The sequence below is a fragment of the Hemiscyllium ocellatum genome, chromosome 29 (genome assembly GCF_020745735.1).
Source record: "Hemiscyllium ocellatum isolate sHemOce1 chromosome 29, sHemOce1.pat.X.cur, whole genome shotgun sequence".
NCBI classification, from domain to species: domain Eukaryota; kingdom Metazoa; phylum Chordata; class Chondrichthyes; order Orectolobiformes; family Hemiscylliidae; genus Hemiscyllium; species Hemiscyllium ocellatum.
Genome location: NC_083429.1, coordinates 15,651,339 through 15,669,570, shown reverse-complemented (window position 1 = coordinate 15,669,570; position 18,232 = coordinate 15,651,339). Strand labels below are relative to the sequence as shown.

Genomic DNA, 18,232 nt, shown 5'->3' with positions numbered 1-18,232 from the left:
CTCACTCCCCTCCTCACACACACACCCCCTCACGTTTTCACACGCTCACAGCCCCTCCTCACACTCTCACACCCCCTCCTCCTGCTCACACACACTTACGCCCCCTCTCACACTCACACACACTCATGGCCCCTCCTCCCACTCACACACACACTCATGTTGCCTCGTTACGCTTACACACACTCATGCCCCCTCCTCACACTCACAGGCCCACGCTCTGACACACCTTCTTTCTCTCTCTCTCTCTCTCTCTCTCTCTCTCTTCCCCCCCCCCAGGTATAGAGTGAATCCTTAAAAGTACGAGGGCAGCAGGTGTATATTTAAGCTGGAAATCAGGAGGTGAAAAGGTGGACATGAGATAGCTTTGGCAAATTGCATTAAGGAGAATCCAAGGGATTCTACAAACCCATAATGGACAAAAAAAAAGTAACCACGGAGACAACAGAGTCCCTTAAAGGTCAGCAAGGCCATCTACGTCTGGATCATCACGAGGGGTGAGATACTCAACATGTATTTTGCATCAGTGTTTACTGTGGAGGAGGAACTGGAAGATAGAGAACTTGTCCTAATAAATGGCGAAATCTTGAAATGTATTCATATAATAGAGGTGGTGGTGCTGGATGTCTTAAAATGCATAAAGGTCAATAAATCACCAGGACATGATCAGGTGTACCCTAGAATTTCTTCGGAAGGTAGGGAAGTATTGCTGGCCCCCTTGTTGAGGTATTTGTATTATCAATAGTCCCAGGTGAAGTGCCAGAAGACTGGAGGCCATTGTGGTTCCATTATTTAAGAAAGGTGGTAAAGAAAACCCAAGAAACTATAGACCGGCAAGCCTGATATCAGTGGTGGGCAAGTTGTTGGGGTTGATTCTGAGAGACAGGATTTACATTTATTTGGAAAGTAAAAAGTGAGGTCTGCAGATGCTGGAGATCACAGCTGAAAATGTGTTGCTGGCTAAAGCACAGCAGGTCAGGCAGTATCCAAGGAACAGGAAATTCGACGTTTCGGGCCAGAGCCCTGATGAAGGGCTCTGGCTCGAAACGTCGAATTTCCTGTTCCTTGGATGCTGCCTGACCTGCTGTGCTTTAACCAGCAACACATTTTCAGCATTTATTTGGAAAGGCAAGGACTAGTTAGGGAAAGTCAACATGACTTTCACTGCAATCAATAAAATAAGAGTTAACCTCGAGCATGGCTAAAATAGTAAAAAAGTTAATGACCTTGATTAAAAGACAATGGATGGATCTGTGACCCAGACCTAGGCTAACTTAATACCTAATATGGTAATACAATTCAGCAGTTTTCGGATAACTGCAATTTTAATTCATGATCTGTACAGAGGTTTGGCCACGAGCAGCCACTTTGTGCAATGACCGTGAGAGACACCTTGAAACACATGCTGCTCCTCAACAGAAAGGAGACAGGGAAGGGTGTCCAGAATTGCTCTAGTAAACCAGGCCATCAAGAGTCAAGAATTGCGGTGCAATAGAAGTGAAACAGGTGAGCCAGTTTTCACAGGACATGTTCTGCTAAGTACCTGTGTTGGAGAAACTTATAACTATTCAACAACAAAAGTCATCATAACTGCTAAATTCTGATTTCAAGTTTCAACATCTTCACTTCAGAAAGGGAATCTTCAAACAATGCATCCTACAACAATAGAAGAGACTGATTTCATTTTCAATTTCATATGTACCTTTTATCCTTAGGGTTATATATTAGCTAAAAGTGTATTTACAATCATTTCTTAAATAACTTTCAGCAAGAAACATCATGCTGTGCTGCTGGTTATTTTCTACGTTTAAACACTTGAACGCTGAAATGGACTACAAATGGCTTATATAAACTTGTTAGTTCAAGTACTATTCTGAGGACATGCTGGAGTACATGTGAAAGTTTAAAACAATCTGGTTGCTGGGTCGAAATCTTGGAACTGCCTCCCTAAGGACATTGTGGGGTTACCTACAGCATATGGAATTATGGGACTCATGAAGGCAGCTCACTTTCTCAAAGCCAACCAGGGAGAGGCAATAAATACTTTCCCAGCCAGCAACACTCATATTCCAAAAGTGAGTAAAAAAGACATCTCTTACAACAAAGGTTTAGTTGAAATTCTGTGCGCTGGCTCAAGGTTTTAAAGATCATTATAACTGAAAGTCTCTACTAAAAGCAAATTGGATTTCTGGGATGGCTCAGCTAACAATAGAGAGTGGGAGTTCTTAGACCCCCACTGCATTGCCTTGAATCCGAGTCAAATGGATGTAGGATAGGAACAGAGTTAAAAAGTTTGGTTTACAGTGCAAGTACCAGTTTGTTGTATTTTTAATATCTTTACCATAAACTAGCTTTTATTGGAGTTGTTGTAGTTCATGTTTTCTTTCACTTATGTTAAGAAAAATTATTTTGGTTTAAGCCATAAACATTATGGTTTAATTCTTTTAGTTAAAGATGTAGGGTTTTAAATTTCTACAAAGAAAAGAAAATCAGTCAGCACCAAGATCACAATAATTGGCACCCTCATGAGATCGCAGACGAACAAAGACAGATGCACTGTGATATTGGCTAAGGTTTAAGCTAACAGTTCATGTACAGTATATTTTATTAATTTAAGTCCCACAGAGTCATAAACATCAACAGCACAGAAAAAGGGCCTTCAGCACATGATGTCTGAGCCTGTTAATAAGAATCACAATTATTCTAATCTCATTTTCCAACACTTGACCACACTGCCTTGCATGCTTTCACATTGCAAGTGCACATCTCAATGTTTCTTAAATATTATACCAACTATACCAACAGTGAGTTCCAGATTCTCACCACTCTCTGGCTAAAATCATTTTTCTTCACATCTTCTATAAGCCTTGTGTCCTTACCTTAAATCTATGTCCTCTGGTCATTGTTCCCTTCATTAAGGGAGGAGGTTTCAGCCTGTCCAACCTATCTATGCTCAATTTTATACATCTCAATCATGATGCATCTCAATCTCAATTTCCTTTGATCCATGGAAAACAACCCCAATCTTATCCAATCTCTCTTTATAACAGTATTCAAACCCTCACTAATCTTTCATTACTTTTCTTCTTCTTATTTATCAATTTTGGTTTGAAGCTATGAAGTTGGAACGGTGAGCGCAAGGTGATTTTGGATTGTGGGTAACAGCTTGTTTTATAAAGAAAAAGGCCAAACAATCCATTGTTTATTCATGAGGTCAGGCCTGGGAGTTAGTTGCAAGTTGTTTCCTGACCAAAAGGGTCTGCAGATGCATTTTCACTGGGGAAGAGCATTATTTTGAATAGGTAGCCAAAGTTAACTATTAATGAGGTCAGTACCTGGGAATCGGTTGCAGCAAGTCTGGGAGACATCTTATACTCAAACAGTTGAACAGTAACCGGGACTTTAAAGAGGAGTCGAAATTGGGCTTTGGACTGTGTTTTCTGTTATGAATGGCACCTGGCTGTTTGTACTATAGTATGAATATTTGAAAGCCCCTGCCTAACCTCCCATGAGCAGCTCCTGGAAGCTCAGAGAATAGATACAAGGGTAATGACTGCCTTTATCTGAGTGAACTATAATGATGAACCTGATCAATATCCTCAGAAAATCTATGCCTTATCTACATCTGTGGAACAATGCATTCTGAAAACCATTTAGATAATCTCGCTGGTTGAATTATTATCTTTTATTTATCCCTTAATTGTATTTGTTTGCCTGTCTTTTGTGTGAATGGAACTGAAAACAAAGGCTGTTGGATTGAAAACATAGACCAATTCAATTCCTTTGCTATTTAATTTTCTGCTCTGCTAAAGTTACTGCATTGTCAATAAATTGCTTAGTCTTTTGATTTAGCAACAAACCAATGTCGAAAATTGATAATTCTCAAAGTCCGGGATTGATTATTTTAAAAGTCTGGTTAGAAATCACTGGGGTTAATTTTGAGGATCTTAAATGTTTAATTTTACTATATAGAACAGAATACAGAATACAGAACCCACGAAAGGTGACTGACCTAGATGGAGTCACGGACATATCCTGCACAGACCAACTGGTGGGAGTACATGCAGACATTTTAATCTCACCCTAACTCCAACGTGGGGTTTCCACCTACTTCAAGAAGACCATTATCATCCCAAAGTCAAAGAAAAATCAAACCACCATTCTGTGGCTCTGACATCCATCATAACGAAGTGTTTGAAGAGATTAGTAATGGCACACATCAATTCCAGCCTCCCAAACTGCCTTGATCCACGACAATTCGTCTACCGTCACAATAGATCCTCTCCTTGGCTTTATACTCATCCCTGGAACATCTGGATAAAAAGGACACCTACATCAGACTGCTATGTATTGACCTTAGGTCTTCCTTCAACATTATAATTCTAACCAAACTCATCTCCTAATTCCGAGATCTAGGTCTTGGCTCCCCACTTTGGAACTGGATCTTTGACTCCCTGACCTGCATACCACAAGCAGTCAGGATAGGCAAAAACACCTCTTCCCAGATAATCCTTAACACCTGTGTCCTGCAAGGTTGCATACTCATGAATGTGTGGCCAAATTCAGCACTAACTCCTTTTACAAGTTTTCTGGTGACCCCACTGTAGTGGGTCAGATCTCAAACAATGACGAGACAGAATACAGGAAGGAGATAGACAGCTTAGTGGCATGATGTAAAGATAACAATCTCTCTCTCAACGTCAGCAAAACAAAGGACTTCAGAAAGCAGAGTAAAGGACATGTACCTGTCTGTATCAATGAGGTGGCGATGGTTCAGAGCTTCAAATTCTTGGGAATAAATATCAGCAACAATCTGTCCTGATCCATCCATGTCAGAAAAGCATACCAATATCTCTATTTCTCAGAAGCCTAAGGAAATTCAGCATGCTCATAATCACTCTGACCAATTTTTATAGATGTGCCATATAAAGTGTCCTGTTTGGATGCAACACAGCTTGGTATGGCAACTGCTCTGCCCAAGACTGCAAGTAAGTAGAGAGTTGTGAACACAGCCCGGCTCATCATGGAAACCAGCCTTCCATCCACCGACTCAGTCTATCCTTTCTGCTGCCTTTGGAAAGCAGACTTGATCAAAGACCCCTCACACCCACATACCCTGGTTACATTCTCTTCCACCCTCTTCCATTGGACAAAAGATACAAAAGTTTAAAATCATATACCATCGAATCAAGAACAGCTTCTTCCCCACTGTAATTAGATTTACGAACGGACCTCTCATATAGTAGAGTTGATCTTTTTCTGTACCTTTCCTGTAGCTCTAGAATAGAATATCCTTTGTCACATGTACTCCAGGATAGAAGTACAGTGCAAAGTTTTTATAATGGCTGCCTCCAATGGTGTCATCTTAGGTACAGAAAGGAATAAAAGGCTCTAGTGCTATATTCTGCATTCTGTTCTATTTTCCCGATGTCCTTATGTAAAGTATTTGTCTAGAAAGCACGTCAAACAATATTTTTCACTGTATTTCCATACATGTGACAATAATAAAAAGAAATAAATCAAATCGAAGGTAGAAAAGCTGATTTGGTTTAGCTGTCATTTTCTACATCATGACAACCAAAGTTCTCTAGCCCAGACAACATCCTCATTTATATCCTTTGCATCCTCTCTAGTACAATCACACCCCTCCTATAATGTGGATTCCAGAACTGCACACAATACTCTAGCTGTGGTTTAGCCAAACTTTTATACAGATTCCCTGCTCTTACTTTATTAGCCAAAACATATAGTTTAAGGATCTCATTTGCCTCCATAACCACTTTATCCGCCTTTCCTGATACCTTAAATGATCCATGTACTTGCACACCAAGGTCCCTCTGATCCTACTGTTGGACTATGTCTGGTGTCATGTGACATTTGACCTCGTTCACCCCAGTCCAACACCTGCATCTCCACATCATGTCCTTCTCAAGTGAAGTAGTTCACGCTTATCTAGATGGAATTCCATCTGACCAATCTGTCTATATCCTCTTGTAGTCTAAGGCTATGCTCCTCATTATTTACCACCAGATCATTTTTGTATCATCTGCAAACTTATTGATCAGCCTTTCTACATTCGAGTCTAAATCATTTATGTAAAACCCAACAGCAAGGGCCCCAACATTGTGGGGCCCCACTGGACACAGGCTTACAGTTGAAAAAAAAACACCCATAACCATCACCCTCTGCTTCCTGCTATTCAGCAAACTGCGATCCAATTTACCAAATTTCCTTGCATTCCATGAGTTTTCATCTTTGCTATCAGTCTTCTATGTTGAGTGAACAACACGATGGATTTGTCATTTGCTAAGACTTTGCTGGAGACAGAAAATGTATCCTAAGTGGGGCGCAGCAATAAGAAAGGTTTATTTCATGGAATTAGCAGAATTTCATGTAAAGATAAGAACATGAGCTACAAAGTATTGAGGCAGCAGCACAACGTTTGGAATTTAGAGAAATCTTGCGTTGAGTTATGTCGAATTCAATTGCTGATGAACCAACTTGAACTGGAAAGAGATAGAGAAAAGTAAAAACAAGAACACCAAAGAGACAAAAGAGACTAGAAAAGGCCTGACTCAAAAGGGAGAAATAAAAACAGTGCTGCAAATGAAACTTTTAAAAATTTGTAACTGAACTCCAGACAAAAATCCAGGATAGGAGTAAATTTGATTCTGAGTTCATTCCTTGTGGTTGGAGGGTTCCCAGGTGGAAGATGAGGCGCTCCTCCTCCAGCCGTCGTGTTGTTATGTTCTGCCGGTGGAGGAGTCCAAGGACCTGCATGTCCTCGGTGGAGTGGGAGGGAGAGTTAGAGTGTTGAGCCACGGGGTGGTTGGGTTGGTTGGTCCGGGCGTCCCAGAGGTGTTCTCTGAAGCATTCCGCAAGTAAGCGGCCCGTCTCCCCAATATAGAGGAGGCCACATCGGGTGCAGCGGATGCAATAGATAATGTGTGTGGAGGTACAGGTGAACTTGTGGCGGATATGGAAGGATCCCTTGGGGCCTTGGAGGGAAATAAACTCAGATTTCTCCAGTTTCCTCGTTTCCCCTCCCCCCACCTTGTCTCAGTCGGTTCCCTCAACTCAGTACCGCCGTCCTAACCTGCAATCTTCTTCCTGACCTCTCCGCCCCCCACCCCACTCCGGCCTATCACCCTCACCTTGACCTCCTTCCACCTATCACATCTCCATCACCCCTCCCCCAAGTCCCTCCTCCCTACCTTTTATCTTAGCCTGCTTGGCACACTCTCCTCATTCCTGATGAAGGGCTTATGCCCGAAACGTCGAATTTCCTATTCCTTGGATGCTGCCTAACCTGCTGTGCTTTAACCAGCAACACATTTTCAGCTGTGATCTCCAGCATCTGCAGACCTCATTTTTTACTTTAATGAGAGTGTGCCTGGTTAATGGAATCATACAGTCATAGAGATGTACAGCATAGAAACAGACCCTTCGGTCCAACATGTCCATGCCGACCAGATATCCCATCCCAATCTAGTCCCACCTGCCAGCAACTGGCCCATATCCCTCCAAACCCGTCCTATTCACATACCCATCCAATGCCTCTTAAATATTGCAATTGTACCAGCCTCCACAACTTCCTCTGGCAGCTCATTCCATGCGCATACCACCCTCTGTGTGAAACACTTGCCCCGTAGGTCTCTTTTATATCTTTCCTCTAGCTCTGGACTCCCCGACCCCAGGGAAAAGACTTAGCCTATTTACCCAATCCATGCCCCTCATAATTTTGTAAACCTCTATAAAGTCACCCCCCCCCCCCCATCCCAGGCTCCGACGCTCTATGGAAAACAGCCCTAGCCTGTTTAGCCTCTCCCTATCAATCCTTCAACCTTGGCAACATCCTTGTAAATCTTTTCTGAACCCTTTCAAGTTTCACATCATCTTTCCGATAGGAAGGACATCAGAATTGCATGCATTATTCCAACAGTGGCCTAACCAATGTCCTGTACAGCCGCAACATGACCTCTCAACTCCTGTACTCAATACTCTGACCAATAAAGGAAAGCATACCAAACGCCTTCTTCACTATCCGATCTACCTGTGACTCCATTTTCAAGGAGTTATGAACCTGCACTCCAAGGTCTCTTTGTTCAGCAACACTCCCTAGGACCTTACCATTAAGTGTATATGTCCTGCTAAGATTTGCTTTCCCAAAATGCAGTACCTCGCATTTATCTGAATTAAACTTCATCTGCCACTTCTCAGCTCATTAGCCCATCTGATCTACATCCTGTTGTAATCTGAGGTAACCCTCTTTGCTATCCAGTACACCTTCAATTTTGGTGTCATCTGCATATTTACTAACTGTACCTCTTATGCTCGCATCCAAATCATTTATGTAAATGACAAAAAGTACAGGACCCAGCACCGATCTTCGTGGCACTCCACTGGTCACAGGCCTCCAGTCTGAAAAACAACCCTGCACTACCACCCTATCTCTTCTATCTTTAAGCCAGTTCTGTATCCAAATGGCTAGTTCTCCCTGCATTCTGCGAGATCTAATCTTGCTAATCAGTCTCAGTCGAATGCCTTACTGAAGTCCATATAGACCACATCTATCGCTCTGCCCTCATCAATCCTCTTTGCTACTTCCTCAAAAACTCAATCAAGTTTGTGAGACATGATTTTCCACACACAAAACCATGTTGACTATCCCTAATCAGTCCTTGCCTTTCCAAATACATGAACATCCTGTCCCTCAGGATTCCCTCCAAAAACTTGCCCACCACCAATGTCAGGCTCACTGGTCTACAGTTCCCTGGCTTGTCCTTACCACCCTTCTTAAACAGTGGCACCGTTAGCCAACCTCCAGTCTTCCGGCACTTCACCTGTGACTATCGATGATACAAATATCTCAGAAAAAGGCCCAGCAATCACTTCTCTAGCTTCCCACAGAGCTCTAGGGTACATCTGATCTGATCCTGGGCATTTATCCACCTTTACCCATTTCAAGACATCCAGCACTTCCTCCTCTGTAATATGGACATTTTGTAAGATGTCACCATCTATTTCCCTACAGTCTATATCTTCCATATCCTTTTACATAATAAATACTGATGCAAAATACTCATTTAGTATTTCCCCCATTTTCTGCTGCTCCACACAAGTGCATGCAGAATATTTTTAAAATTGTTATTGATCAAAAAAGATATTTATACTTAGCTTGTTTTTTTTTCCCAAGAATACTGAAGATGCAGCATACCTAACATACCCTAAAACTTAAGAGAAACATTTTGAAAGCATGGCAGATGTCCATCACTTGGAATGTACGGTCTCTGCTGATGAACTTGTTTTGGAACATCACTTCTGCAAACCAGCAAATGATATAACCCTCACAACTGGAAATCAGTTTTGGTGATTTGGGTCACTTTGGCTGTGGCAGATGTATCTGTGGAATGAGGCTTAACAAGGTATCAAAAGCACCTCCGTGTAATATTGGATGTAATTGATACTTTCCAGTCACGTTGTTAAACCGTGAAGATTTACAGAATAGAAATATGGCTAATGTTCAATGGCTTGGTCCAATGTTCTACTAAATTGTAGAGACATGAATAGGAAAGGTTTGGAAGGATATGGGCCAGAAGCAGACAGGTGGGACTAATTTTGTTTGGGATTACATTTGGCATGGACTGGTTGGACCGAAGGATCTGTTTCCGTGCTGTATGACTCTATAATTCTGCTTCTTTCTGGTAGTTTTGTTGTATTCACTTCAGGTAACAGAGCAGCTGATTATGGTACCATTTAATGTGTCGGACTGGGGAAAGAAAAGTTCAATCTTTCTCTCTGCTGATCACTTCAGTGACATTTGCCGCAATGTATGCATGAATGGGAATCTGCTAACACTGGAAAAGCAGGGTTACTTCAATGACTTACATCTTTAAACAAACTCTACACACACTTGCCTAGATTCACATGGTTAATGAGGATTTGTCAGATTAGATGCCATCAAGTTCCAGTGTCTGGAATATGACACGAGTATAATTCAACTCCCGTGGGGAGATGGGAATAAAGTCACTATCCATCAAATATTTAGAACTTCTTCAAACTAATTGGCTATAATGTGGATTACCAGTAGTCCTGCATTCTATGAGCTATTAAGTCTCAGGCAGAGAACTGAAAAGTTTCCACAGCTCCAGTTTTAGCCAAATAATATATCTCACAGAAAAATGTACAAATCTCCATTTTAGATCCCACAAGGAAACTGGAGGAACTGAAAATACACACAAACTTTAAAGGAAGACCAAGGCTGTTCGGAGTAATATCAAAGTTAAAAGTAATGTACAGAAATTAATATAATTTCACTGTAAAAAATAAATTGGAACTTAAAGAAAAACCAGTTGCACAAGCAGGAATGCCTGTGGAATCTGCAAAAGACACTAAAATAATCGGGTAATAAAACCATAATAGTATATTGGCAAGTTTTTCCTCAGTATCTACAACTTTGGTAGATATAAATGCTTGAACTAATCACGGATATTCTTTATGTACTGAAGAAGTGAATCAAGTTACTAAAGCCTATCAAAGTTTTGCTTTCAAGGGAAAAATATTGCTATACACCTCTGACAAAATAAATTCTTCAAATATTAGATAGCGAGAGTCCAAAGGCAGTATGTTCCTATTAGTGTGAAGGATAAGGCTGGTAGTTGTGGGGAATGCCAGATAACGAGAGAAATTGAAGCTCTGGTCAAGAAAGAAAACGAGGCATTTGACAGACGGAGACAGCTGGGATCAAGTAAATCCCTTGAGGAGATAGGGGCAGTAGGAGTATACTCAAGGGAGAAATCAGAAGAGTAAAGAGGGAGTTGAGATAACTTGGGCAAATAAGGTTAAGGGATTCTACAAATACATCAAGGGCAAGAGTAACTAGGCAGTGAATAGAGCCTCAAAGATCAACAAGCCACCTATGTGTGGAACCGCAGGAGAGGGTGAGATACTAAATGAATAATTTGCATCAAAATATACTGTGGAGCAGGAAATGGAAGCTAGACAACTTGGAAAAATAAACAGCAATATTTTGAAAAGTGTTCATTTAACAGAGAAGGACATCTCAAAATGCAGAAAGGTAGATAAATTCCCCAGGACATGATCGGATGTATCCTGAAAGCGTTTCCCTCTACTTCACCTGAAGAGGAAGCACCGCTCCGAAAGCTTATGATTTCAAATAAACCTGTTGGACAATAACCTGGTGTCATGTGACTCTATGACACTCTATGATATGCCAAGTGCAGGGAAATGGGTTAGCGTGGATGCACATTTTGGTCAGCACAGAACAGTTTGTGCCAAAGGGCCTGTCTCAGTGTTGTATGTTTCCATAACTCTATGTGACTTCTGATTTTATCATTTATGTAAAAGATTTGAATGTGAACATCGGAGCAATGGTTAATAGGTTTGCATATGACATCAAAATTAGTGGTGCAGTGGACAGTGAAGGTTATCTCAGAGTACAAAAGGACCTTCACCAGATGGGCTGCTGGGCTGAGAACTGGCAGATGGAGCTTAATTTAGATTAATGTGAGGTGCTGCATTTTGTACGGGGGGAGGTGTGGGCGCAAGTTTTGCGCCCTTGGAGGGAAGTGCAAAACTTGTGCCCACACCTCCCCCGTCACTTCCCTCCAAGGCCCCATGGGATCCTTCCATATCCGTCACAATTTCACCTGCATCTCCACACACATCATTTACTGCATCTGCTGCACCCGATGTGACCTCCTCTACATTGGGGAGACAGGCCGCCTACTTGCGGAACGTTTCAGAGAACACCTCTGGGACACCCGCACCAACGAACCCAACCGCCCCGTGGCTGAACACTTTAACTCCCCCTCCCACTCCGCCAAGGATATGCAAGGCCTTGACCTCCTCCATCACCAGACCATGGCAACACGACGCCTAGAGGAAGAGTGCCTCATCTTTCACCTAGGAACCCTCCAACACAAGGGATGAATGCAGATTTCTCCAGCTTCCTCATTTCCCCTACCCCCATCTTATCTCAGTCCCAGCCCTCAGACTCAGCACCACCTTCTTGACCTGCAATCTTCTTCCCGACCTCTCCGCCCCCACCCCCTCTCCGCCCAATCACCCTCACCTTAACCTCCTTCCACCTATCGCATTCCCAACACCCCTCCCCCAAGTCCCTCCTCCCTATCTTTTATCTTAGTCTGCTTGGCACACTTTCCTCATTCCTGAAGAAGGGCTTATGCCCAAAACGTCAATTCTCCCTGCTATAGGAAAGTTGTGGTGAAACTTGAAAGGGTTCAGAAAAGATTTACAAGGATGTTTCCAGGGCTGAAGGGTTTGAGCTATAGCGAGTGGTTGAATAGGCTGGAGCTGTTTTCCCTGGAGTGTCAGAGGCTGAGCGGTGACCTTATAGATGTTTATAAAATCATGAGGGGGTTGGATAGGGTGAATAGCCAAGGTCTTTTCCCCAGGGTAGGGAAGTCAAAAACTAGGGAGGAAAGATATAAAAGGGACCTAAGAGACAATTCTTTCAAGCAGAGGAAGACACAAACTTTGGTGACGTGTGTGTGGAATGATCTGCCAGAGGAAGTGGTGTAGACTGGTACAATTACAACATTTAAAAGATATTTGGATGGCTACATGAATAGGACGGATTTAGATGGATACAAGCAAAATGCTGGGAAATGGGACTAGATTAATTTAGGATATCGGGTCAGCATGGACGAGTTGGACTATTTCCATGCTGTACATTTCTATCACTCTAAGTAAAGAATTTAAATATTTAAGAAGATTAGTTCAGATATTGGTGGTGGCTCATTATACAACGTCTTCCAATTATTCTGGTAAAGGAAAAAGCAGTGATGGGGAAGTCATATGAGGCAAAACTTCTTCCCTTACATAAAATTAAGATATTAATCTCAATTGATACATGAAGCTGCTCTTGAAGGAGTTATTCCAGATTGTCTTTTGAAGGAATAGATTTTATATTCAGAAATATAATATTCACCGTGGGCGGCACGGTGGCACAGTGGTTAACGGTAGAGTTCTTAGTCAGGTGGAGGAACAGAGGGATCTTGGGGTCTATGTACATAGATCTTTGAAAGTTGCCACTCAGGTGGATAGAGCTTGTAAGAAGGCCTATGGTGTATTAGCGTTCATTAGCAGAGGGATTGAATTCAAGAGTCGTGAAGTGATGTTGCAGCTGTACAGGACTTTGGTTAGGCCACATTTGGAGTACTGTGTGCAGTTCTGGTCACCTCACTTTAGGAAAGATGTGGAAGCTTTGGAGAGGGTGCAGAGAAGATTTACCAGGATGTTGCCTGGAATGGAGAATAGGTCGTACGAGGATAGATTGAGAGTTCTCGGCCTTTTCTCGTTGGAACGGCGAAGGATGAGGGGTGACTTGATAGAGGTTTATAAGATGATCAGAGGAATATATAGAGTAGACAGTCAGAAACTTTTTCCCCGGGTACAACAGAGTATTACAAGGGGACATAAATTTAAGGTGAAGGGTGGAAGGTATAGGGGAGATGTCAGGGGTGGGTTCTTTACCCGGAGAGTGGTGGGGGCATGGAATGCGCTGCCCGTGGCAGTGGTAGAGTCAGAATCATTGACGACCTTTAAGCGGCAATTGGATAGGTACATGGATGGGTGCTTAATCTAGGATAGATGTTCAGCACAACATCGTGGGCCGAAGGGCCTGTTCTGTGCTGTATTGTTCTGTGTTCTATGTTCTATGTTCACTGCTGCCTCACAGCGCCTGAGACCCGGGTTCAATTCCCACCTCAAGCGACTGACTGTGTGGAGTTTGCACGTTCTCCCCGTGTCTGCGTGGGTTTCCTCCGGGTGCTCCGGTTTCCTCCCACAGTCCAAAGATGTGCGGGTCAGGGTGAATTGGCCATGCTAAATTGCCTGTAGTGTTAGGTAAGGGGTAAATGTAGGGGTATGGGTGGGTTGCGCTTCGGTGGGTCGGTGTGGACTTGTTGGGCCGAAGGGCCTGTATCCACACTGTAAGTAATCTAATCTAATCTAAATAATCGGACAAGTGACACAGTATTAATATCCCCAGGAATTTCAAATTGAGAAAAATGAAGATTTTGTAGGAGGAACAGTTTGGACTGCTCCTATATCTTGTTGTAAGGCTAGATGAGATTAATTGAAATCAACCAAAACAGAGAATGATTCTGGTGGTCCATCATCCAGCACATTCTTTTTGGAAGAAAAACAGAAATTGCTGGAGAAGCTCAGCAGGTCTGGCAGTTTCTGTGGGGAGAACGTAAAGTCAATATTTTGAACCCAGAATGTTGACTCTGCTGTGTCTCCAGAGGTGCTGTCAGATAAGCCAAGATTCTTCAGCAATTTCTATTTTATTTCAGAGTTCCAGCATCCACAGTTTTTTTTTGCTTTTTGTTTAACATTTTCTGGGAATGTGGCCAAGAAAAGATTGTGACTGACTTATTTAATCAATCTTTAATCGAAGCCCAGCATATAGAATCTGGTTTCTGGAGATTTCCTCAGGCAGTATATTCTGAGAAACAGCAATAGGTTCCTGAATGACATTACCCAAAACTTAATATGTTAATGAAGGTGTGGAATGCTCTGCCTGGAAGATATGATGGAAGCAGGTTCACATGATGCATTCAAAAGGCTATTGGATGATTATTTGAACAGATATAATGTGCAAGGTATGGAAATAAAGCAGGAGGGAAACAGACCCTTCGGTCCAACCTGTCCATGCCGACGAGATATCCCATCCCAATCTAGTCCCACCTGCCAGCACCTGGCCCATAACCCTCCAAACCCTTCCTATTCATATACCCATCCAAATGCCTCTTAAATGTTGCAATTGTACCAGCTTCCATCACTTCCTCTGGCAGCTCATTCCATACATGTACCACCCTCTGTGTGAAAACGTTGTCCCGTAGGTCTCTTTTATATCTTTCCCCTCTCACCCTAAACCTATGCCCTCTAGTTCTGGACTCCCCAACCCCAGGGAAAAGACTTTGCCTTTTTATCCTTGTAATTTTGTAAAGTGACAGATGGAGTTTAATTCAGATAAATGCGAGGTGCTGCATTTTGGGAAAGCAAATCTTAGCAGGACTTATACACTTAATGGTAAGGTCATAGAGAGTGTTGCTGAACAAAGAGACCTTGGAGTGCAGGTTCATAGCTCCTTGAAAGTGGAGTTGCAGGCAAATAGGATAGTGAAGGCGGTGTTTGATATGCTTTCCTTTATTGGTCAGAGTATTGAGTACAGGAGTTGGGAGGTCATGTTGCGGCTGTACAGGACATTGGTTAGGCCACTGTTGGAATATTGCATGCAATTCTCGTCTCCTTCCTATCGGAAAGATGTTGTGAAACTTGAAAGGGTTCAGAAAAGATTTATAAGGGATGTTGCCAGCCTCTCCCTATAGCTCAAATCCTCCGACCCTGGCAATGTACATCTCTATGACTGTCACGAGGCAATGATATCCATTTGAAGAGCCAGTGTAAACACAATGAGCTAAATGGTCTCCTTCTATAACACTTCTGTGATTCTAAGAAATGGAGATTTTCACAAAACCCAAATGAGACATGAACCTGAGTCCTTCAAATTGGTCATTCTCGATATCACAGAGAGACTTTAAGGATTGCATAAGATTCCAATAGTGAGTCATTTAGGAATAAGAAAAATAGGTCTCAACTGAGATCATATCATCATGAGTACTTGTTACCTCTAATCCTGACCATTCCAGTACTGAGTAGTCTTTCATCTTCCACCATTTTTAAACCTAAATTCATTATACTCTAATGTCCACTTCATTACTCACATAAATTCCATTTGCTCAATATTCCCGTGTTCACTGACTGTTGACTATCAGTCTGGTTTTAAAATGACCATCATTCTTAAATCTGTCTTGCCCCCTCCTCTATTTCTGTAATCCAAGACAGTGCAAGGCTTTTACAATCTGTAGGTGATGTTGTGGTTGAACAGTTCCAACACTCAGTTGAAGAACAGTCAATTGAACACAGTACTGAAACACTGCCAACTTACTTGGAATTGTGGTTCAACATGAAGCAGAGATTTTAGAACACTGGAAAAGCACGAACCTGAAGGTTAGAAACTTTGATATTCTTCAAGCAGTTTATGTTAATATTTCTGGAGTTTCATGAAGAGTGAAAATTGCATTGTTGTGCTTGGCTGTTGAATTGACAGCAAAACTGTTTTTGTGAAAAGCTCATGTTGGGAGATGGTCACTCAACATGTTAGGCAGATAGGGAATGGGTCACTGCCAGGCAAGGTGCTTAAGTCCCTTGAGATGACCTAATTCTTGAACTGGATTTCCATTTAGATATGAGCGAGCACAATGATTACAGAAGTATACAGCATGGAAAAAGGCTCGTCTACAGAGGAGTACAGTTACAGCCAACACTATAGCACCCCAGATAGTACAGTTGCACAAGAATGGAGGCAGAAGAGTGGTGTCGATGGGGGATTTGATAGTCAGAGGAAAATACGCATTTCTATGTCATGATGACAGGTTGGTATGTTGACCCTGGTGCCAGAAAGAGATTAGATATTCTTCTGGAGATGTGTGAACAGTCAGAGGTCATCATATGGTACCAACAATATAGGTCAGAAAAAGGTGAGATGGCAAAAGCAAATTTTAGGAAACTAGGAAGAAGCTTAAAAAGCAGGAACTCAAAAGCAGCAATATCAGAATTACTTCCAGTCATAGAATCCTTACAGTGCATTCTGCCCTTCAAGTAAGCACTGACCCTCTGAAGTGCATCCCAAGAAAACCTCTCCCCACACCTCATGCCCATTAATGATGGCTAATTCACCTAGTTTACACACCCCTAAACACTATGGAGCAATTTGGCATCGCCAATTCACCCAACCTACACATCTTTAGACTGTGGGAGGAAACCAGCGCACCTGACAGAAACCCACACAAACATAGAGAAACTCCATACAAAGAGTTACCCAACACTAGAATTGATCGCAAGTCCTTGGTACTATGAGGCAGCAGCGCTAACCAATTTGCCATCAAGTTATCCATATTTTGATGAGGGTAGGAATTTGAGAATTGAGTGCTTGAAATATGGCTTAGGAATTGGTATAAGGAGGAGCACATCAGATTCCTATGGTATGGTCCATAAGTTGCATCATGAGAGGACGAGAACTAATACTCTTGGAGACAGATTTGCTCTTGTAATTGGGGAGTGATCAAGCTAGATACCTAGGGCACAGACACCTGAAAGGACACATCTATTAGATGGAAGCAACACAGTTCACGGGAAATAGAAACACAACAAGCACAATTAGAAGACACATGAAGCAAAGGCAGGATTTAAATAGGATCAGAATGGAGAACAATGTTAGAGAGACAGAATTATAAGCAATCTGAATACATGCAGTGTTTGCAGCTGCAGCATGTCCAAAATTGGGAAATTAATATCCAAAAATATGCATCAGTTAGAAAGAATGCTCTTAGCAAAGGACAAGTACATTAGCGAGTGGGAGTCTTACAGTGAGTGATCAAAATGTAGAATCAGTTTGGGTGGAGCTGAGAAACTGCAAGAGGCAGCAAATGTTGATGAGTGGTATTTCTTCACCATCAAACCACAGGGCTAACATTGAGCACAAAAGAAAAGTCATGAAACTGGAGATGGATGTAACATTGGCAATACTGTATTAGTATTCTTCAGGAATATGCCCGAAACGTCGATTCTCTTGCTTCTTGGATGCTGCCTGATCTGCTGCACTTTTCCAGCAACACATTTTTGAGCTCAGATCTCCAGCATCTGCAATCCTCATTTTCTTCCAATACTGTATTAGTGGACCACTTTCAATTTAAAATAAATATTGCATTCGATCAATAGAAATAGCCCATAGAAATGCCAGAAAGGGTGGTGAGCCTGGGAAGTAGGAGTAACTTAGGACCCAGCAAAGGATCGTCAAGAAACTGACAAAGAAAGGGTAAAGATAATATGAATGTAAGCTCGCAAAATACAAAGGCAGACTATAAAAGCTTCAGGATGTGAAAAGAAAAAAATACGCAGTGATAAACAAGGGCCTATTACAGGTAGAGACAAGAGATTTTATAATGGACAACAGGGAAGTGGGAGAGAAACTAAATAATTATAGTGTGTCTGACTTCACAGATAATACATGAAATTGCTCAGAAATGCTATGCGATGAAGGGACTTGCGAAAATGGTGAAAGGAAAATGTTAATATGAACAAAGAGATAGCATAAATCCACTCATAGCCTCATAGCACCGTC

The 18,232-nt window shown here is 42.1% G+C and overlaps 1 protein-coding gene across 4 annotated transcripts in view; it reads right to left on the bottom strand.

The window, feature by feature from the left end:
* prdm10 (PR domain containing 10) overlaps positions 1 to 18,232 on the bottom strand; it is a 206,663-nt gene that overhangs the window by 168,127 nt on the left and 20,304 nt on the right. The gene's annotated exons all lie outside the window — the stretch shown is intronic.